This window comes from Ambystoma mexicanum, chromosome 5p, assembly GCF_040938575.1.
Source record: "Ambystoma mexicanum isolate Mex_15411 chromosome 5p, UKY_AmexF1_1, whole genome shotgun sequence".
NCBI lineage: Eukaryota > Metazoa > Chordata > Amphibia > Caudata > Ambystomatidae > Ambystoma > Ambystoma mexicanum.
Window position 1 is genome coordinate 1205647233 of NC_090930.1, and position 23050 is coordinate 1205670282.

Below are 23050 nucleotides of genomic sequence, written 5' to 3' on the forward strand. Positions count from 1 at the left end.
ATTGTCTCGTGGTGGTGTGCTCAAGTTCCACAAAAAGGATTGTGAGCCATTTGACTTTGGTTTGTTTCTTACTTGGGAGATTTTTTCTTTTTTTTTTATGTCCCCCCTCCCCAGTCTCTCTAATGACATTTGTTTATTAACATTTCCTATAATTGAAAATCTCATATTTGCCTCTTTCATGCATATTTTTGATTGATTCTCCATCGATGTTTAGAGCCATTATTCATATGACTCGCAGGATATAGGGTTTCTGGCCTTGAAGTGCTTTGGGAGTCCCAACATTTTGCTCATCTTTCAACCATCATAGAAGCACTCTTTCCGACTGTTGTAGGGACATCATCCTCCTTTCATGTCTCAATGAGCGCCTAGTCACCCGCATTTACCCGAGGTGTCAAGGTTATGGGTCGCACAGGACGGCGAGTCTGTGATTTCCTTGATTTTTGGGACATCTCAGGTTTCAACAATGGAAGGGGCCATATAAGCATAGTCAAAGTAAAGACACTGGAGGACTTTTGTAGGCGAGTATCTTGTTCTTGAGAAGATTTGAGCCATTTCACTGACTCTAAGATAGCAGCCATTGTGATGTTATTGTCAGCCCTCATCACTTCTTGTTAGATCATATAGCCTGGTCTGCCATAAAGCTGATCATTCTACTTCTTTCTCTAGTCTCAGTTCCGCTGTTGTAAAGGATTCTAGGAATATCAGTGCGGCAGTAATATATTTAGTGTGAGTCATAGCCAGTAGAGTAGCTTGCTTTTTTATGTTAGTATTCATACCTTCAAACAATTTCATGAAAGGGTTTAAGGTAATTGTCAGGGCGGACATTATATTAGTCTGAATCTTCGCCATTGTCACCTCCGGTGTCTGCGTTCAAATCAAGAGGGGTGAGCCATATCAATTCCGAATTCTGAAGGGTCTGATGATGAAGACGAGGAAGATCTGGTCATATACAAGGGGCTCACCCCAGGCACAGAGTTCAGGTTGGAGGACAACATTTCCAGCTGATTGGGACTGGTGACTTCTTCCAGTGAGACAAGGGCGAAGGAGGAGCAGGAAGGCAGGAGTTGAGGGATGGGTTCAGGATGTCCTGAGTTTTGGTGGTGAAGTGAGTGGCAAGTGCATTGCAGAGTGCCTGAGAAGGAATAGGGGAGGTGGATACTGCGGAAGGGTTAGCTAGTTCCCTGCAGATTCAGCCATGTTGTTGGATGCGCCAGATACCCATGCCTTAATGTGGGCCCTTCTTTTGGCACAGATGGTCTGTATTTCCCTTTGGAGCAGGCGGCAGGCTAGTTTGTCAGAGGGAGGATGAGCCCGAGGTTTGCCTCTTCCGTTCCACAGCTCTGCACTTTAGTTTCAGGGCTGCAAGTTTGGAGTCGTACCAGGTGTTGCGCTTAGAGACGGGTTTCAAGTGGATTCTCATGACTGGGGTGGGAATGTCAAGGGTGATGACATTGGAAGTTGCTGAGAGCAGTGTCTGTGCTAGAGTATGAGTTGGGAGGGCAAGGGGGATAAAGGTGGAAGAGAAGGTATCAGCTGACACTCCTTTCATTGGGCGGGTGTTCATGAGTGAGGTTGGCAGGGCTTTTGGAGGAGTGGTCGTAGTGACCCAGGTGGGAGGAGAAAAGAGTGGTCCTACCAGGAGATGGGGGTGACCAGGGGAGATGAGAGAGGGAGGTCGGTCGGAATGGATGAGGGTGCCCAGAAGAGTGGGTTGGACCAGAAGGGAGAATGAAGAGGGATAGAGAGGTGCAGAGGTCAAAAGAGTGGATGCTGTGCCAGGGGAGTCCAATTGGATGTTGGAGTGACCGAGGAGGAGTAGGTTGGTGGAGGTTGAAAGTAAGGAGGAACAGAAATCAGACCATTAAGATAGGAACAGGGAGGTAGTGCCTGGAGGCCAGTAAATGGTAGCAATGGACAGGGTGGGGGAGGGAGAGATAACCAATGTGCATACCAGACTCTCAAAGGAAGAGTAGAGCTGAGTGGGTAATATGGAAGAAGGAACCCACTCGGAAGATTAAGCCAACCCCACCAGCAGCACAGTGAGGTCGAGACTTGGAAATGATCTTAAAGCAGTCAAGTAGGAGGGAGCCAAAAGCGGTGATTGAGATGGCATTGAACCATGTCTCAGTAAGAGTGAGAATGTCAAGGTCAGTGTCTTAAAATAGGAGGTAGATGTCAGCAGAGTGTTTATTGGCTGAGCATGCGTTAAGTCGCCAGGTGTAGATGGTCTATTTCTGAGGTGGAGTGCAGGGGTGGGGTACTCCAGTCAGGGAGAGGGGGCGTTAATGGAGAAAGGGGGGGGAGATGCAGGAGAAGAAAAAGTTAATGAGGGATGGCAGGATCCAGTCAAAGTGAAGGTGGTTGGTCTGAGGACCCTGAACCAGGATAGTGTCAGTGTGGTAGACATTAATGATGCAGCGTCATGAGAAGAAGCCCGCCAAGAGAACTTCCCACTTGGTGCCACCATTAATGAGAGAGAATGTTACAGGGGAGAGAGTAGAGATGAGAATTACATAGGTCTGAAGAGGGGCCTGAGAAGAGGATATCAGTGAAGATCTCTCTGGAGGATTTTGTATTTTATTTATATAGCGCACCTAGCCCTTAGGCATCTGGTCACATTTCTTGCAGTTACATAGTTACATAGTGAGTATTTACAATACATAGGATAGGTCTTTAAAGGTACATAGAATATGTATTTTCATGATAAGATTACATTTACAGCAGTTCTAAAGCAGGATTTACAACAGGTTTACGACATACATGATCATGTTAGGACAGTAAAGGGAGTTACAACATGGCAGTAGGTACAGAGGTGGAGAGTAGAAACTCTTGTACAAGTTATCAGGGCTCATTCAGGGTAAGCCAGATTTTAGCGTTTTTCCTGAAATTATAGAAGGCGGTTCAGCTCTAATGGTTGCAGGCAATGAAATCCATATTTTAGCTGCTAAAACCGGGAAGCTGCTGCCCCTTGCCTTTTGAAGCTTGAATCTGGGAATGGTAAGGCAGTTAGTTTATGATCTAACATATCTGTCTGAGGAGTGTTGATTGAATTTGTCACACAAGTACTTGGGTACGAGATTATTTAGGCATTTGAAGGTAAGTAATAGTTTCAAGTCTAATTCTTTGATTGACTGATAGCCAGTGTACACTGTGTCTCAGTTCTGAAGTATGGTGAGATTTAGGGATGTTCATAACTGATCTGAGCGCGTTGTTCTGGAGGATTTGTAGCTTTCTTAGATTGTATTGGTTGGTTCCTAAATAAAGTGCATTACAATAGTCTAGTTTGGATAGGAATAGTGCCCTAGCTAAGCTAATGCAGTTACTGGTGGTCAGAAATGGTCTGCAGGCGTTAATTAGCTTTCAAGTGTATGCAGTTGTGGAGGCAGTTGCGTTAATTTGTCTCGTCAGTGAAAGTGAAGAGTCTAAATAGATGCCTAAGGTTTTAACATTTAACCTTGATGTTGTTGCCGTCAATGTTAAATGCATTAAATTTTTTGACGAGTTTGTTGAGTCTGGCTTGGGATCCTACAAGAAGCAGCTCTGTCTTATAGTCATTAAGACAGAGTCCATGTTTGGCCATCAAAGCTTGAATGATTTGGTAACTGTCATTTAGGCGGTTATAGTCAACAGTAATTGGGATAAGGATTTGGGTGTCATCCACGTAGTTTTTGTAGGAGACACCCAAATGGTCTAAGTCATTGAAAATGGCTTTGTGAAAACATTGTAGAGAGTTGGGGAGACGCACGAGTCCTGGGGAACTCCACAAGTGACTCCGACTGGTATAGCGGATGCAGTGGGTGAAAACACTTTAGTGGTTCTATTGTTAAGAAATGACTGAATCCATGAGGTGGCTTCGTTGGAGAAGTGGGCTGCGAATGCAAGGTGGTTGCATAAGGTTTCATGGTCCACTAGGTCAAAGGCAGCTGATAGATCTAGTAGCAAAAGGAGTGCCAGATGACCCTTGTCTTTTATGATGTCCATTTGTGTTTCAAGATCTCACAGCTGTTTCCATGCCATTTCTAGGTCGGAAACCTGATTGTCGGAGCCCTAGTAAGTTATTGCTTTCCAAGTGATGCTGAATCTGTGGGTAGGCTGCACTGTCTAGGAATTTTTTGGAGGAAGGGTACTGTGATGATTGGTCTGTAGTTTGTCGGGGTGTTTGGGTCCAAGGTTGGTTTCTTTAATAAGGGCAGGACCCAAGCGTCCTTCAGATTGCCGGGTACTGTGCTGCTTGTTTGCGAATGAGGCATTAATTAACGATGTAATAAATGGCGCAAGATCTTTCGCTGTGTCTTTGATAATTGGTGCTGGGCAGACCGCGCCCAAGCATCTGGAAGCTGTGGAGATGAGGATGCACTGACATAGATGTCTGCGATGGGAAGACCAGGATTTGCACCTAGGATGTCTTTTTTTTAAATATTTTTTTGTTGTGCTTTTATCATCCAGATATTGTGAGAGGGAGGTAGGTGATAGTGTAGCAGTTAAAAAAGATTGGAGAGATGGTAAGTGCCACCTCAGTGGCAGAGGATAGATGACAGAAGGAAAAAAAGGGAGGGCTGCCATGCACAGTTCTGACACTTACTCACAGGCAGCCTTGTAGTTAAGGAGGGCCTAATACAAATGTAGAGCAACATGAAAACAGACTAAAGGTTTGATTTTTAGTGCACGGGATGGATGCAAGATATGGAAACGCACCCACCCAGATTCAATCATAAAAAATAAAAAAAATACAATGCAGTGCATGGAATGTATGCAATATATAGAAACACACCCACCTAGATTTGATTTTCTTTTTTAAAAGAAAAGATGCAATGCACTGCATGGAATGGATGCAAGATATGGAAACGCACCCACCTAGATTAGATATTGTGTTTTTTTTTAAACAAAAGAATACAATGCCGTGCACACAGGGATGCGAAAGGAAGGAGAAACACAACGTGAAATTAATATACCAATTGTAGAAACACAGAGTGAGTTGATGCAAAGAGGAGACCAAGGGAGAAGGCAGAATAGGAATGGCGCAGATACAGTGCAGGGAAGATAGCTGGAGGAGGCAATCGGACAGTTCAGCCATCACTCACCTTTGTGCAGGAAGAGGGGCCCGGGGTGCTGTGGTCCAGGTTCATGCAGGAGCAAGACGTGCACAGGAGGCTGCAGCATTGTTTATGGAGTGGCAACAAGGTGGATGCCCATTCAGGCTTGGACAGGCTCAGACGGGGTCTAGATGTGGGCCTTTGTTGGAGGGGCAGGCTTCCGCCTGCCGGCACCTCTGATTGGGTGATGTAGAGAGGGGCAGCCACTCAAAGTGGGGACAGCTTGTAGGCAGTTGATGGCTCCACAGCCCTATGAGGAGGTCGGCCATCTTGAAGAGATACAGATTCAGGGCAAAATAATGCGAAGTGCCCAAGGAAGGTTCAACACCTTCACAGTTGCCCCCAAAAACCTGAGCGCTATGTGATATCAAAGAAAAGTGCAATTGTGTTGAAATTATGCGCGAGAGGTGCGTTCGTCGGGGGAATTTCACAATCTTTCTCTCATTGATGCCCCCACTCAATGGAAGAGCCCATCAGTGCTTACCTTCTTCTTTGCTTCTGGATCAGCAGCTCCACATGATTGCTGGGGGAATGGTGCCAGCATAGGCTTCTGCTCTGCCTGCTGCCGGTGAAGTGCACACAGTACCTGGGTACTTCTATACTGCATGTGTCAGCACAATAGCAAAGCTGTTTGGCATGTTTCTTCTCTCCCCTCACTAGCCAAGCCCATATTTTGGATCCGTCTGAGTGCCACGAGACTATGAAAGTGGCAGTGGAGTGTGAGATAAACTGGTTAGGAGAGTGACATGAAGACAAGAAGCAGACCCCAAGAAAACCCCAAAGACCGTCCCGGAATGCTGTTGAATCACAATCTTGGAATAACTACAGAAGTACACACTACCTATCCCAGCATAGATTTTCTGGACCACATAATATTAACAAGAACTCTAGAGCCAAGCACTCATCACCAAAGACAAACTGCCCATTACTATTAATCAGGAAGACAAAAATAAGGCCCAACTTGTAATCTACTGGACCCGTTTATAAACGTAGCAACAACCTCAGTGCTGCTACCCCTCCCCACCACCTACTGACGACACGACAAACTGAGCCTTATTACGTCCCCTGGAATCAAGATTTTAGTCTAGGGCAGACAATGACTCAAAGCTGGGTCCCAAAGGTCTGATGAGATGCACTGCATCCTGAACAATGGACGCTCCAACTCTAAACACAGTAACTGCCCTAGAACATCTAAAGCCAAGAATCTCTGCATAATAATGGTCAGTGGCCTCATCCTAGAATGTCAAGTCAGCACAATGATCAAAAGGTTCTTCCATCTACACTCGGACGGATCATAACCCATCTTATTTTCTCAACCCAGATCACTGCCCGTTATATCTCTGGTTCTCTCAAGAATAGCTTATGCCAACAGTATTTGTTTTGGTATGCCGAACTACCTCACAAAAAGGTGCAATGGATCAAAAACAAAGTAGATTAACTATTCATCAGATACAACAGGGAGGAACAAATAGCACCAGCTCTTAGAGCACTGTTATAGGCTATCAATTAAGTAAACATACACTTCAATGACCTCTGCATCACCCACAGAGCTGTCCAAGGTCCAGGAGCAGGATTTAGCCAACACAAAATCACAAACTACTAACCCACTAGAGAGGGAAGATCAAGAAATGAAGTGTTAATAGAAGCCAGAGGATTCTGCAGAGAATTATATGGTGCCTCTGCCTTCACCATTAAGGTCGCAAAATCTTGGAACATGCTACCAAGGGAAAGCTGCACACTACAAAGTATTGGAAATTCAGGAAAAACTGAAACCTGGCTATTTAACACATATTCAACTGAAACTAGTCCACATCCAAGAAACAGTGGAACTGGCTCCTCTCAATTTACTATCTCACATTGGATAGGCACATCCTAAGGGCATACTGTACTGGCTTCCAACTGTTTGGTTCCCAAACAACTTGTGCACACAAGCGATACAGTTGATCAGAATGACTTTGCCTGCTGCACTGCTAATGCTCTAAGAGATTGCCTTGCCATTTTTTCTTTAATTTTGAAATACAACACAGGACATCTAGCCACAGCTACAAAGAAGCACAGCGCTACCAACACTTTACCTATGACCTTGCACACTTCAAGAAAATCCACAACTAAATCTCAATTTTCTTATCTTACATAAAAATACATGAAAACTCCAACTAGTCAACCTAAATAAAGTTTGAAAACACCCTCTCCCTAGATTCCTTACACAGCTGACCCCCACTAACACCAACAGACACAATGATCTCCCTGGCCAACTCATAGTCGCACCGAAAGCACAATGTTTCCACTATGGCCACAAATCCCTCAGTCACACCTAGGAAACGTACACAAGTAGGGCTCAGGGTTCTACTCCTACGTCCCATCCCCTTTCCTCCATACTTAATGGGAGTCCCACGCTAGGGATGGGAAACGGAACCTTTTTCACCATAAAAAATTGTCTTCCCCTTTAAATGTAGATGTGCGCGGGGCGCGGCCCTGGGAGCATGCGCTCCCCGGACTCCGCCCACCAGCCCCACTCGTCAGTCCTATTTTCCGCGTCGACTGGAGCGGACCACTTACACCAACGCTCCTGGGTTAGGCCTCCGGCCTTGTAATTCCACGCGCTCTTCCCCGGGAATATTTTTTTTTTCTCTTTTCTGCATAACAATTATTCAGAGTTAATACTCTGTCCTCTGGTGCCACACCACTCCTCCCCGGGGATGACGACATCGGCTTGGCTCAAGGCAGCCAAGTTTAACCCTTGACATGCAGGAACGCATTCTTGACCTGCCATTTGAGGCAGGGGACTTGTTTCACTCGACTACTTATGAGGAATTGGATAAAGTGGCTTCCAAAAGTCCTTGTCAATATTTACTAAGTTTGCACCCAATGCCTATAGCCAAAGTCACCCACGCTCTAACAGAGGTCGTACCTTCGGTGGCTTCAGGGGTTTTCAAGAGCACTGCTCTAGGCAGCCAGCACAAATCGCCCAGCCAGCACAAATCGCCCAGCCAGCACAGGCGCAAGCCGCACAAGTCGTCGCACAAGGGCTTCTTCCAGGCACCAGCCTCAGCGGGAAAGAAACAGTGACAGTTCCATCCAGAGCCACAGTTCTCCAGTGTGGGGCAGGCTTGCCCTTCACATTCATTCCTGACGGGCAAAGTTCGCGGACCCATAGATTTTCTCAGTGGTTTCCTCGAGCTTCTGCCTGCCGATACCTCAATTTCCTCTTTCCTCCCCTCCACTCCACTCCCACGGATTGGGACAACAACTCTTCTGGCAGAGATCTGTTCGCTCATTGCAAGTCAGGCGTTGGAGGAGGTTCCAGCTTCACAGCCAAGCATGGGCTTCTATTCCTGTATCTTCGCCATACAAAAAAAGAACCGGCCTGGCCTGAGAGTTGTACTAGACCTTTCATCCTTGAACCTTTCCCTACCCCTTCAGAAGTTCAAGATTGTTACACCAGCAATCATTTGTGGAGACACTCTGTGGGGGAGACACTGGATGTGCTCCCTGGATCTGTAGGATGCTTACCTACATGTGCTGATTTGGGAGCCCCATCGTTCCTTCCTCTGGTTCAGGATCATGGGCTTTCATTTCCAATGCAAGGTCCTCCATTCTGGCCTAAATTCGGCCCAAGGGTCTTTACGAGGTTGAGTGCTGTAGCAGCCCTGCTCAGGGTGGAGGGCCACCACCTTTATCCATACCTCGATGACTTGCTCGTCTGAGCTGAGTTGTCTGAGGGAGTACACCGCACAGCTGCCACACTGATGCACATGTTATACGATTTAAGGTTCTCCATCACCCTCAAGAAGTCAGTTGCTTCCCACATAGTCCTTAACATTCCTGGGGCTAATTTGGATACCAGGGTGGAGAGGATCTTCCCATCAGAGGACAAGATCACGGTACTGAATGGGCCACAGGGCATTTTCTCAACAGACAAGTAACCTCTGCATGGTGATACCAACACCTGCTCGGAATAATGGCGGCTTGCTTCTTGGCTGCGCCCCACACAAGGCTCAAGATGGGGGAGGCTGCAGCTACATTTCTCAGCCTCATCAGGAAACGGGCTTCCAAGCGGCTCTAGTCAGCATACCACAGCACCTTCACCAGGACCTCTGGTGGTGGAGGGCAGCCGCAAACCTGTTAGCAGGCAGGCCGTTCAAGCAGCTGTTACCGGAGATCACCATTACCACAGGCTCTTCCCTAGAGGGATGGGCGGGCTACCCTGGACAACCACAGTGTCCATGGAGTCTGGTCACAGCAGGAAAAACTGGAACACATCAATTGGCTCGAGATGGTGGCCATCTGGCTTGCTCGCAAAGCGTTCCTCCCCATTGTTAGCAAAATTTCGGTTTACATCTAGACGGGCAACTCCACATGCATGTATTACATCAACAAGCAGGGAGGTACCAGGTCTCCTCTGCTCTGAAGCTTGTCCATCGACATGTGGGAGTGGGCACCGTCGAACAACATTTACTTATCAGCAGTCCATATCCCGGGGGAATTCAACTTGGAGGCGGACAGACTCACCAGGCTGGGGGTCGACAACTAAGAGTGTCAGTTGAACAAGGATGTCCTGAGGGGGATCTTCAACATGTGGGGCCACCCTCAGGTAGACCTATTCCCCACCATGAGCAACCGCAGATGCCACTAGTTTGCGTTCTAGATGGGAAAAGCCAGGGGCTATCTGGGGGACGCGTTAAAGGTTCAGTGGAACAACATGAATGCATACGCTTTTCCCCCTACTCAGTTGATTCACATGGTAATCTGCAAGGTCAGGGAGTCACGGAGCCTCCGGCTCATCTTGATAGCGCTGTGGTGGACAGCCAGACTTTGGTACTTGGAACTCCTCTGACTGTTGGATCAGCCTCCGGTCCACCTCCGTTGGGGTACAGCCCACCTACTCTCCCAGCAAGGGGCACATTGGTTCAACTTGCTCTGCAAAAGTTAGCCCTGGCAGCGTGGTTCCTGAACAGGTCACCCTGAAACATCTGCACTTGTCACAGGACAACCTAGCTATCATTCAGGGGACAAGAAGCGACTCCACTAGGTGTCAGTACAAGAGCAAGTGGACAAGGTTCTGTCACTGGGCCAAGGCAAAAAGGATAGACCCCCTGGCTTGCTCACTGAATGACATTTTGTCCTTCTCTGCGCGTCTGGCTCACTCTGGTGTGCAGGTAGACGCCTGCTGTACTTATCTGTCCGCCATAGGGGCCTACAAGAACTCCAGAGATAACATTTCTTCTCCAATCCGGGGGTTAAAAGGCACTTGGCGGGCCCGACCAGGTTGTATCCGCCAGTCAAGCCTCCACATCCGGTCTGGGACCTTAACGTGGTGCTGTGTGCCTTGGCCCACAGGCCCTTCGTCCCATGGCGTCAGCAGACATCAGGCTGGTTACTATAAAGGCTGCTCTACTGGATCAGTGAGATTCAGGCGCTGGTTGCTTCAGAGCCCTATACCACATTTCACTGGGACAAGGTGGTGCTTATGACGCACCCTGCATTCTCCATAAGGCTGTCATCTTTTCACCTTAACGAGGAGATAGTACTTCCAACATTCTTTGTGGATCCAAAGGGTGAGGCTCAGAAAATATTGCACTGTCTGGGTGTCAGGCGTGCTCTAAGATTTTACCTGGACAGGACAAGGAGCTTCTGTAAATCCGATGCCTTGTTGATCACTTTTGGCGGGTCAAAACTGGGCTGTCAAGCCTCCAAGGCTTCAGTAGCAAGGTGGATGGTGATGGCCATCAAGGAGGCGTATGAGGGGCAGCACAGGTCTTTGCCAGCAAACACGCACGTCCACGCCATCGGAGCCATGGCTGTGGCTTTCCAAAGACACGTTCCATGGCAGACGATCAGTAAGGCGGCTACTTGGGCTTAACCGTCGGCCTTTTGCAAACACTGCTGCTTGGATGCCAGCGCCAGATCAGACCCAGCATTTGGCCAGGCAGTTTTTAAAAACTTGTTTTCTTAGAGGGGCAGCTCTCCTCACCAGGGCTGCATTCGTTTGTAATCAACCATACAGTATTGAGGAAAGGGGATGGGACGTAGGAGTAATTGTTACTCACCGTAGTGTCTAATGTACTCCTAGTCCATAGTCCCCTTTCCTCCTTACGCCCCACTCTCCTCCCCTCTAACAAACCAGTGTCATTAGGCAATTGTGATATTGTTGACGCGTCAAAGGGGACTGTGTGGCGCTGGTGGGCGTAGTCAGGGGAGCGCATGCTCCCTGGGCCGCGCCCCATAGCGCATCTAAAGGAGTATGTTAGTAACATATAATTTCTCATCCAAATCATCAACACAAAACACTGCTATCTAGCTTTTTCCCCTCACCTCCTTACTAACCAAACCCACCCACTCTTTCAGGACCACCAGAGTGTCTCGAGATCATACCAAATGGCAGCTGTGTATGGTGTAAACTCTAATAATATAACATGTTTTTTTCAGTAAAGACCAGAGTTCTAATAAAGAGCTAGAGGGCCAACATTCCCATACTTTGACGGCAAAAAGTGAGGCGGCTATTTTCCATTTGTTTAGCCATGGACGCCATGCTGGTGGAAAAGCTGCCATAGAAAACTATGGAAAGTGACATGTTTTTTTTTCCACAAGCATAACATCCAGGGCTTACACAGCTTCTCGTGAAATGTTGTCCCTCTAGTTCTTTATTAGAACTCTGATATAGACCTTCATTCAATTTCACATCCAAACACTAGATGGCAGAGTAAAGCACATCATTGGAATCTCCTACAGTATCAATTTGCAACACTTTGGGTCAGGTTGGCAACTTCCTTCATCCTTTAGAATTGAGTGGTTGATCAACGAGCATCCTACTTTGACCAATTAGTGAAAGACCACACACCCATCTTGTTGAACAACATGGTGCCTTTCGTGCATTCAAGTTGTATACTGCCAGTCAAGCAAATACAGAAGCAGGCAGTAGCCGAACATCTGAAATTGCTTTCATTTGCATTTACTGTCTAATTCACGTGTGCCAAGTGGTTGATTTTATTAACTTCTTCCAGAGTAGAAGGAGCTCGTAGAGTGAAGCATCGAAAGCATACATTAAGACGTAAGCCTTTTGTTGACATGATCCTCTTTTCATTTAGTAAAGCAAGCTTGTCTATGTCACAAACATCTACTCTCCAATTTCAGCGTTCCATTTTTTTTTAGTAATTGTTTTCTGATCGCATCGATTTAATGCAAACCATTTTGTCGTCTTGACTAGCAGGTTTGAGGGTTGACAGTTATGATGTAAAATCACTCCTGAGGCAGAAGGGACATAAGGTAATCTTCACGTTCTTCAATTCAGGTGTCATCAGGTACAACAATTAAGGAGATATGAATGAAGCTCAGGAAGGGAGGCCACTGGCTCCTACCACCTAAGCTACGTCATAGCAACTGCCTCAGGTTGAACACTCAGGATCTCATGCATACACAAACATTCCAACACTCATCCAAACATTCCACTGATGACATCACACAGACAGACACCATGAGGGACAGGGACACATCAGGAAGTGATCGGGGAGGGCAGATCCTAACAAGGGAAAGCTGATCCTATTACCAGAACCTAACAGCTCCTTCCCTTCCAACAAAACAAAAGCAACGGCCCTCCTAAATCCAACTCGCCATCCTACAGTACACACAACACCCACACACGGGCAACACACACACACGCGCGCAACACACTCTCACATGCAACACTCTCTCTCACACACACACGGGCAACACTCACACACACGGGTAACACTCTCTCACACACACGTGCGCAACACTCTCTCACAAACATGTGCGCAACACTCTCTCACACACACAGGCAACACTCTCACACACACGGGCAACACTCTCTCACACACACACACACACACGGGCAACACTCTCTCTCACACACACACACGGGCAACACTCACACTGCCTCAGCCTGGCAAAGCTGAACTAAGTAACCAATGAGGCATGACTAAAGCGCATGAGTAGGACCCTCACCATAATGCTATCAACTGAACCAACACAGGAAAACTGACTCCTCCCTCTCATCCCTGCCACAGAAGAGCCTCGAAGCTGGCACCTTTGAGAACTGACCGCCCCACAGCAGGCACAGCTAATACCACAAAATCCAGAACCTGCAAAAGACGTAATGCTCCTTCCGCTCACCCCTGCCACAGTTGAGCCTCAAGGCTGCCACCCTTGAGAACTGAATGTGCCACAGCGGGCACAGTGGGAAACCTACCACATCAGGCCAGGAACCTTGCTAACTTTCCAAAAACTAAGTTAAATGGGGTGGTGACAACCAACAGGTGCTCGACTCACAATTTACACACCACACTCACAGGGCGCGACAAACGGGCACACACCCATGCAATAGGTGACAAGCACGCTGTGCAGACAGTCTAATACGTTCCCCCACAGAACTACAAAGCCACAATCAGTGTTTCCTTGTGAGTTGTCCAAACTCACAAGGCCCCTTGGTGTCCACAGACAGAAACCCCCCAACAAACTAAATGTACAGTAGAGTAGCAAATGGAAGCTGGAAACTTGTCAGATATGCCAGATTAGGCCCACTCACGACAATTTAGAAAAATATTCTGTCACCGTTGTATAATGTATTTTAACTGTAAAATTTCAAATGGGTCACCCAAAACACTGGTAAATCCAACCATAACCAGTCATCACATGGCACTCACTTCCAGTGGCAACAACCTCTCCCACAGGAGAATCCTCAGGTGTCAAACTCCATGCATGTGATTTACTCACCAATCCAGTAAATCACTCCAAATTAGCAAAATGTGAAAAAAGTGTTACACTCACATGAACACCCACCACCTGATACCCAGAACTGCGCTGTCGGAGACGCCCCACCTACTACGAGCCATTACCATTCACACCAGAAATAAAGCTGGACATGGTATATAATTAAACATTCAGTGCACTGAGTACACACTGTATATGACTACTGAATGTCTAAATCCTAAACAGTCCATACTGCATTATGACGTAAAAGTGCTGCAAGTTCCACAAACATGTTAAATCCAATTTTTTTAAGACATCAATACACAAAGCCCAACGTTGCATTTTGCCACAACTTGCTGCAAACACCTCAAAATGTTAATTCTAACATTCTGCGCTTTTATTCCAAGATTGGACCACTAAAAGTCCATGTTGCATAACGCAACCAAAGTGCTTCAGATTCCTCAAAATGTTAGTTTCTAACTCGTTGGCACTAAACGTAAGCACGCACAACCCTAGCGCACTTAATACCAAAACAGCATTTAGTATAATTCCTACCTTATAATACATTTGTACTCCAAAGTTAACTTGGCATATAGCATCCATCCACTCACATGCACTCAAAAGGTAACCTAGCATCCATCCACTCACAAAACCGCATGCACACAGTAAGAAACTCCAACACCATAAGCTCATTTAGTTTATTTCCTCTTAAAGTTTTGAGCTCGTGACCCTTGGAACGTGCATCTGTTAATGGATGGGATTACACGAGAATAATTCTGAGTCGAGTGAAATAACCGGACAGACGCAAGAAGATGGCAAATTATGGTTTTATTAGCAATTATCTGAAACAGGGAGGATACAACGAACATCAACAGACGTGCGCTCACTCTCAATGATTTCCATAAAAAATACAATTTATATACTTCATTATCATCAGAGTGAGCTCATACTACGTGGCAATAGTGAAACACCTATTGAGTGTTGGGATTGGTTATGGGAAACCTAGAGATACACAATCATATAGGAGATAGGATTGTTATTGGCTGTCCTTTATCAGGTGGACAACTTAATCCTACCTCCTCAAGCATGTAATTTCAGAAAAATCAGTTACACCGTACTTCCTTGGTTTCTCAAGCTATAAGGTCCTTCATTATACGGACTAATACAATTGTTTTGGCACGCTTGTGCCGTGTCTGGAACATTCGGTTAATTTAGTAACACATAAGCCAAGGCCCAGGTGCAGGGAGATAGGACATGAAGCTACCTCACCACCCAATATACCCTGCATCTCATCACCCTTGCCTTCTGCCATGCAATTGTCTTTGTACTTGACCTAGCAGAGTATTCTCATCCTGGAAATGCACAGGAGTGTGGGTACTCGCTATCGTATCTGGAACTCCAAGATCAAACCTTGAGTCGCGTGACAAGAGACCACGATTTGGTTTATTCTGCAGCTTTTAAATGAATTCAAACTTGGCATACTATGTTCTCTCTTGCACCTTAACGTGAGAGGATTCATCCTGCGCAAACATGTTCTTCTTCAGCATAGAAAGCGGACCTCGATTTCTAGAATCTTGACTTCAGGCCAGATAGCCTTGCCACGCATCTTCAGCAACTTGTTATTCTACTGCGACACAGCTTTTCATTCCCTTTCATGGTTTTTGCCTTATTTATTTCATGATACCAATGTCAATTTTCTACACAATGGCGGCTTCACCTGCTTTCTGTTCACTACTTACAGCTAGCCTATATGATGACTTGATCTATCTTGACTTTCAGCGTCTGTTCATTCTTCATGCTTCGGATTTCTGTAGAGCTTTTCTACCGTGTACTTTTCTTCTTTATATTTTTAAGTTCACTTAATTCTTTACTTCATTATTTCTTCTCTAGGATCCATACATGATGTTGATCACACTGTTAGGCAGCAACCTGTGCAGTTCCCTTAGGGACCACTGCAAAAGATTTAAGACTACAGGTGTTAGCAGTAAACCCACTTGGTAGCAGTCTGTACCACCCAGATTTACCTGGTAGCTGTGGCTGAGCAGTCAGACTTCCCTCAAGAAGAGTTAGGCAGTATGCAAAGTTTACTCAATAGGCCCTCAGATACAATAATACAAGCAAACACTGACCAGAGCTTTGGTATCAAAGTATATAATTATTTATTTATAAACAGTGAAACGCTCCAGCTCTCTTATTGTAAAATATTCTAAACACAGTTACTATTATGATATATACACCCCTTTTTCCCTTATTAGAAAATCACAGTAAGACACCACTTATTTTCATACAGAGGTGAGCGCTTAACTAGATTGCACTCTACTAAGGTTGTGAAAAAGGGAGGGAAAAAGACCGAATATGCAGGTTTACACCACTCTACGCTTCAGGAACACTATTAGCAAGGCAGAGAGCAAAAAGTCACTGGTGAGCCAAAGTCCAAAGGCTGGGCCCACTCTTAGAGAGAGCAGAGCACAAATGCGCCCAAGATCACACAGTTACACTAGGCTTAGAAAGTCTTGCAGAGGGTTCAGGAAAGAGTTTAGAGAGGCTTAGAAAAGTTTAGCCAGGGTGTCCCAGGTTAACCCAGGTTCGAAAGCCGGGGGCTAAATCTACCCCGTACAGTCGGTTGCAAGGGAAGCCAGGCGGGACACGGTACCTTAAGTGGGAAGGATCCTCCAGCGGTGGCAGTTGTTCCTGGTAGTGGTTGCAAGTCGCGGCGTCGTCCAGGGGAAGAGAAGATCTCGACGTGGAGGAAAGATGCAGGTCGTTGCACTACCAGGGCAGAAACCAGCCGTGGAGTTTTCCGGTAAAAGGTGGTACCTTTATCTCGCGGTTGTGGTAAAACGTGGTATCCCGGTTGCCGGGGTACTTAGCACGGGCAAGGCGGTCACGAGATACGTCGGGAAAGCGAAAAGACGGTGAAACTGCTTATCCCCACCAGTCAAAGGAAGAAGACTCTCCGGCGGGAGATCTCCTCTGTCGTTGGGAAAAGTGGTGAGACGGTCCAGCAGGGCTCCACCGGTCGTGGTGTCGTGGCAGGTCGGCTCAGCTTCTCCCTCGTCGGATTCTTAGGTCCTGTGGCGACTTCTGAAGTTCCAGTCCCCAAAGCACTGCTTTTATGCAGCAAACCCCCATTCACTCAGCCTAGCTGTCACTCAAACATGCTAAGTGGTGAGCCGGCCGGCTCACCACTTGGGCCAATCAGGACGGAGTGCGACTTGAGTTGCCTAGGCAACTCAGTCCAGGGTGCCTAAATTCCCCTCCACCCCGCCTAAGTACCCCAGACATAGTGGCACCACTTTGGAGGGCTTCTGTGGTGAAGCCCGCCAAAAAGTGGAACAAAGGGCTCGACTTGGGTGGGAGTCACAGAAGAGAACACAAACGCCATTTTAGAATCAAGTTTTGGCAAAAAATACCAACCGGAGAATTAATATTAATGAAATAAACCAGCGGTATGTTCGAGGCTACCTTAAATAATTAAATAAAGATAGCCTAAAACAATGGGAAATCCCATAGGAAAATATTTGCGGTTGAATATAAAAAGTAGTATCCACTGCCACCAGCCAAAACTCGATCAGGGGGGACGGAAACGTGCCCCCTCGATTAACAGACCCTGGGGCAATCGAATTGCCCCAGCCAGTACGTCCACAATATGGTGGTTTGTACTGGTTCTGTTCAGAATTTAAGACTAGTAAAGTCAATGGTGACTTTACATGCCCTGGGAGACAGTAGTCAGTCCCAGGATATGGAGTCTATACTGGGGGGTCACTATGACACCCCTGTGTTACTGCACGGAGGGTGCTGTGTAGCACACATCACAAAAACACATGAAACCCTATGGAGTAAAATACCCCATAGCCCATTAAACACATCTAGATTCAAAGAAACACACTCAAATCATGTCCACGAGTGAGTGTAAAAGAGTCTCACTCTTGGCAGGAGAAAAAAATAAACCCCAAAAATCCAGCAAAGATGCTGGGGGACTCACTAGGTTAGGAAATTCAGCCTAAACAGAGAATTCTCCCTAACACACACTTTCTTATGACATCATTCGTACACTTTCTTAGCTCTTTCTCATATTCCTTCAGGGAGTTCCTCCTGCAGGCTGTCATCGACTCGAGGGTATATTCGATATAGTTGTTTTAGTGGATACTGCCTCCCGTATAGTCTGTTTATTATCGGTACAGTAGCTGAGGTTAGACAGGGCAGGGTCTCGTGGCTCCAATACAAGAGAGGTGGGGGCGTAAGATCTCCTGCACATGTATACATTGGCTCCTCTAGATTCCTCCCTCTGGTTGAGTCCTCGACCACCTCCTCGAATGTTCCTGCTTCCTTGTATCTCCTCTTGAAGAAAGGTTTCTTTGGTATCCATATCTTTAACATCCCCCTCAGGGTACCTGCATTTTTAATGTCATCCACACTCCAGGTCATGTAATTGCTTTCTCCACTTGGGGTACAGAAGACCCAACGTTCCACATAATTCTTATGATCCTTTGAATATTAGAATTGTGTTCCTTCAGGTGCCGCAATACTTGCTTTAATAGGATCTCTAATGACACTATCAGTCAGCACATTGTCTTCTGGTTCATCTTTTGTGTCAATCATGATCTTCATTCCCACTGCTTTCTTTGCTGTTTTCTGGTATTGTCCAATTATTATCCTTATGATACAGAATCCAAACATTATCATCACCAATGTTGCTCCAAGGAACTTGAATACATTTGCCATCCAATAAGGAATCCATGAAACGAGGAGTGAGAACCAACTGTCATCTCCAATGGCCTCGGTCTTCTCGATTTTTACGTGTAGTTCTGTCAACCTTGATATAACATCCGTCAAAGTCCCATTCTCGCCGTTGTGATATGGTGTGAATGTACAACATGACGGCCCGATCTTGGCGCAAACACCTCCGTCCATTGCTGTATTCATGCCAAGGACATACCTATTCTGGAGGGTCATCAACCTTATGGCCCTTAGCCCTTCTTTCATGGCGTTAAATCCTTTTATAGTGGCATCAATTGTTTGTAGCAGCTCCCATATGGTGATCTGTAGCCATTTGGCATTCACTGCTGTTTGAATTCCAGGCATGAATATAGATGTCGGCATCATCGCAGTCTTGCTGAATAACTTGTGCTCATCATAAATGTCTTCATAAGCCGTTGGTGATCTTTGTGTGAAATAATTCTCTTCATCTGCCGGAGTTCAAGTGACCTTCTTTTACTCCAGTGCTTGTCCACTTTTGGAAATCCTTCAATTTTCAGATTACTCTGAGGAATCACCAATGCTGGAACATTGATGTATACCTAGGAAAACACTCCACCCCAATTCCTGGGCAGTTTCATATATGTTCTAGTTCCGCAGGCCCAATATCAATCCATTAAGACAGCCGTCCCCCTCCTCATTCCTGGAACATCAATTATGTTTTTGCACTCTTTATTTTGTCCATCTCGATCTTTTTCCCTTGCTCTGAAAGCACAGTGTTGCATTAACTAATGGGACTGCAGCCACTGTGCCCGATTCGTCTTCGACCCATGTCTGCAGTTTAGAGTACTTGGCCCATGACTTTAGACACTCATCATTCACCTTCACCTCTTTCAGTGCTTACTTCCTCAGCAGATGAGCTGCACAAGACATCATTCTGTCTTCCCTTCCTTTGGTGGTACTCGCTCATACATAGATTAGCAGCTGTGAGCTCTCCCATCCTCCAGGCATTCCAGCCCTTTCCGTCATGTTAGAGCAATTAATCCACTTAATTTCTTCAACAATCACCTTGTCTTGTCCTGCAGAAGAATACACAAGCATCTTATATGTCCATCCAGGCTCCTTTTCCATTTGTGTTGTCTTGATATAATCATCCTGGTATGGAAATGTCTGTCTTGATCTCCATCGCAAGGTTGCCCAGTTCCCTTGAAACTGTCCTCTAGTAGTACATGCTGCTAGATGACTGAGGCCCTTCGCATCTTGCGCCGACATCTCTTGAAATGAAGGTTCTTACTGTACTCATGGCATAGGGGATGAGAGAGCAGACATAGCCGCTCTTATCAGAGGCTCTCTCCCCCACCTTTCTCATGTGATGGTACCACATATTATTCCCCTGGTGAGCTGAATTAACAAGATGGGTATTTATCCCCTGGTTATCATCTTCTACATCCCTCTTACGTCACCCGACATGCCCAATGCGGTCAAAGAAATTATCATCATTTGTACTCATACAATTGGACCATTTGAATAATAAATAGTTCGAAATGTAAGGTAGAGAAAGAAGAAGAAAATACACAGGCATATATATATTAGGCATGCAAGTCTAGAAAACATTTGGTGTGCCATACCAATACTCTTTGCACATTGATTTATTTATAGAGCGCTTTACACCAAGGTGCTGTACAATGGAACAACAAAATACAGAGTAATAACGACAAATAACATTGTGAGCAAAGTGGCAACTTGAATCATTCAACAACAAAACAGTGCAAAGAGCAATTGACTGAGAGGGGGAGAAGTGGAGTGGGAACAGGAGAGTAGAGGGAGGGGCGGGGGAAGGATTGAGTGAGTGTAGAAGGAAGGGAGAGCGAGTGTAAAATAGAGAGGGAAGGTGGTAAGGGAGGGGAGGGATTAGAAGAGTGGAAAGACGGGGGTAGAGGGGACAGGGGGGGGCTTCAAGGTGGGAATTGGAGGAGGAGGGATTTAAGGGAAGTGCGAAATGAGGTGGGGGTGGTAGAAGAGCGGATTGAGAGGGGGAGAGAGTTCCAATGCAGAGGAGCAAGAAGTTGGAAAGAGTGGAACATGCGCTCTATCTTTAAGCACATTTTCTTCCTGAATCATTTTAATACTAGTGGTCAATTGACAGTCGTAGTTGCACAATCTGCTCAATTATCACCATTAGAAGCATTTTTATGACTGGATCGTTCTTTGGATCATGAATAAACGTGAGAATAAAACGTTCGAATGGGTTATGTTAGAAAATACACAGGCATATATATATTAGGCATGCAAGTCTAGAAAACATTTGGTGTGCCATACCAATACTCTTTGCACATTGATTTATTTATAGAGCGCTTTACACCAAGGTGCTGTACAATGGAACAACAAAATACAGAGTAATAACGACAAATAACATTGTGAGCAAAGTGGCAACTTGAATCATTCAACAACAAAACAGTGCAAAGAGCAATTGACTGAGAGGGGGAGAAGTGGAGTGGGAACAGGAGAGTAGAGGGAGGGGCGGGGGAAGGATTGAGTGAGTGTAGAAGGAAGGGAGAGCGAGTGTAAAATAGAGAGGGAAGGTGGTAAGGGAGGGGAGGGATTAGAAGAGTGGAAAGACGGGGGTAGAGGGGACAGGGGGGGGCTTCAAGGTGGGGATTGGAGGAGGAGGGATTTAAGGGAAGTGCGAAATGAGGTGGGGGTGGTAGAAGAGCGGATTGAGAGGGGGAGAGAGTTCCAATGCAGAGGAGCAAGAAGTTGGAAAGAGTGGAACATGCGCTCTATCTTTAAGCACATTTTCTTCCTGAATCATTTTAATACTAGTGGTCAATTGACAGTCGTAGTTGCACAATCTGCTCAATTATCACCATTAGAAGCATTTTTATGACTGGATCGTTCTTTGGATCATGAATAAACGTGAGAATAAGATGTTCGAATGGGTTATGTCCTCCCACGTATTCCTCATCTATTATAGTCGTATCTTGGCAGCTTCGGAAATGTTATTTCGGCAAAGGGTGCTGTGCATGAGGTTGTGGCGTCGATGACCCTCCAGGGCCGCCGTGGTGTGTAGACGTCACCAGTAGTGCAAATAACTTGTGCCGCGCCCGTTGGCTTCAGTTCCATTTTTCCGCGCTTTGCTTCGCGACAGCAGCGCGCTTCATTTTTTCCTAGTGAAAACATTTCCTCTTCTCATTCGACCCCTAAATCGGGTTTCAAAAAGTGTTATTACTGTGGGGCAAAAATGTCCATCACCGATCCTCACTGGGTTTGCCTTTGGTGTTTGGGTAAAGACCATCGTATCGACGACTGCGGCTCCTGTCAGTATATGACTAAGCTCTTTGCAAATGAAAAGGTAAATTGGTGGCTGGGCGGGAAGCTTCGAAGGGCTCTTCGAAGAAATACAAAAAAAAGGGGAGTCCAAAGACTCCACTTGGCATAAACATCCGAAGAGGTCTCGATCGAGGAGTCGGTCCAGACATTCTTAGACTTCTTTTAAGAAGTCGAAGAGACGTCACAGGTCTCCCTCTTCGTCATCGGTCATCAGAGCCGTAAAAGGGGTCCGCGGACCTCCAGCACTCGGAAGGCCCTAACGCCTTCTGCGCCCCAAAGAAGTAGAGGGGCCACACAAGAGCAATTGATTACTGCTGTTTATTAGAAGAAACAAGCAGGGACAAATACGTGGAGCGTAGGTTCCAGGCAACTTCTCATAATCGGGCTTGCAGGCCCTTTTTGTACCTGAGTGACTTAACAGTTTGCGTCACCTGCGAATGTTGATCTCCGAACCTATCGTCACTCTGGGTTGGCTCCCTGAGTGGTAGGTTCAGTATAGGACCATATAGTGAAATGGGTTATTGGTGGATTAGAGGTCAGGTGGTACACTTGGTTCGTCCCTAGAAGTTTTTACTTCAAAAATGATTCATGGAGGGAGTTAGTGATTGGTTATGTGTTAATGTCGTCAGTGGTTAGCCCCCCCCCCGTGTCCTGATTGATCCATCAGCGAACCCCCAAGCCTGGGACCATCGTCGTTTCCAGCCTGCGATGTACCTGGTGCTGGCAACAATGTGTGGCTACGTGTCGGTGAAGGACAATGGACAGGTTCTGCTACTGCCATTAGAGTGCTCCTGATTTGTTACGACTTTGTTGCAAGAGGGGTCCCAGACGTGGGACACCATTGCGTCTTCAGGAATTGGCATGGTATCAGGTCGGCCTGGTCACGTGTTGAGACTGTGGCTGAGACAATTACAGGGATTTGATTTGTATTTTGCTTCGGGTAGTCGCAGCAGTGGCAGGTCTCACCTTGGCTTAGAGCGCGTGGACTGTGGATTGCAATGTTGCGACCTTGGCTGTGGTGGCTCCAGCCAGGGGCTGTTCTGCGTGCTCAGCAACTTGTAGCTCCTTATGAGCTGGTCCTGGCCTGTCGGCTCTGGTCTGAGGCCTACTTTGGCTTGGTTGTATGTGGTGGCATAAGGTCTATAGGTAAGAGGGTGTGGGGTGCGGTGTGGTTCCTTGTACATCGGTCCATCTATAGGGTTTATCCCCGAGGTTAGTAG

The 23050-nt window shown here is 46.4% G+C and overlaps 1 protein-coding gene across 1 annotated transcript in view; it reads left to right on the plus strand.

Moving 5' to 3' along the window:
• PHLPP1 (PH domain and leucine rich repeat protein phosphatase 1) overlaps positions 1-23050 on the plus strand; it is a 1441444-nt gene that overhangs the window by 1064024 nt on the left and 354370 nt on the right. The window lies entirely within an intron of this gene.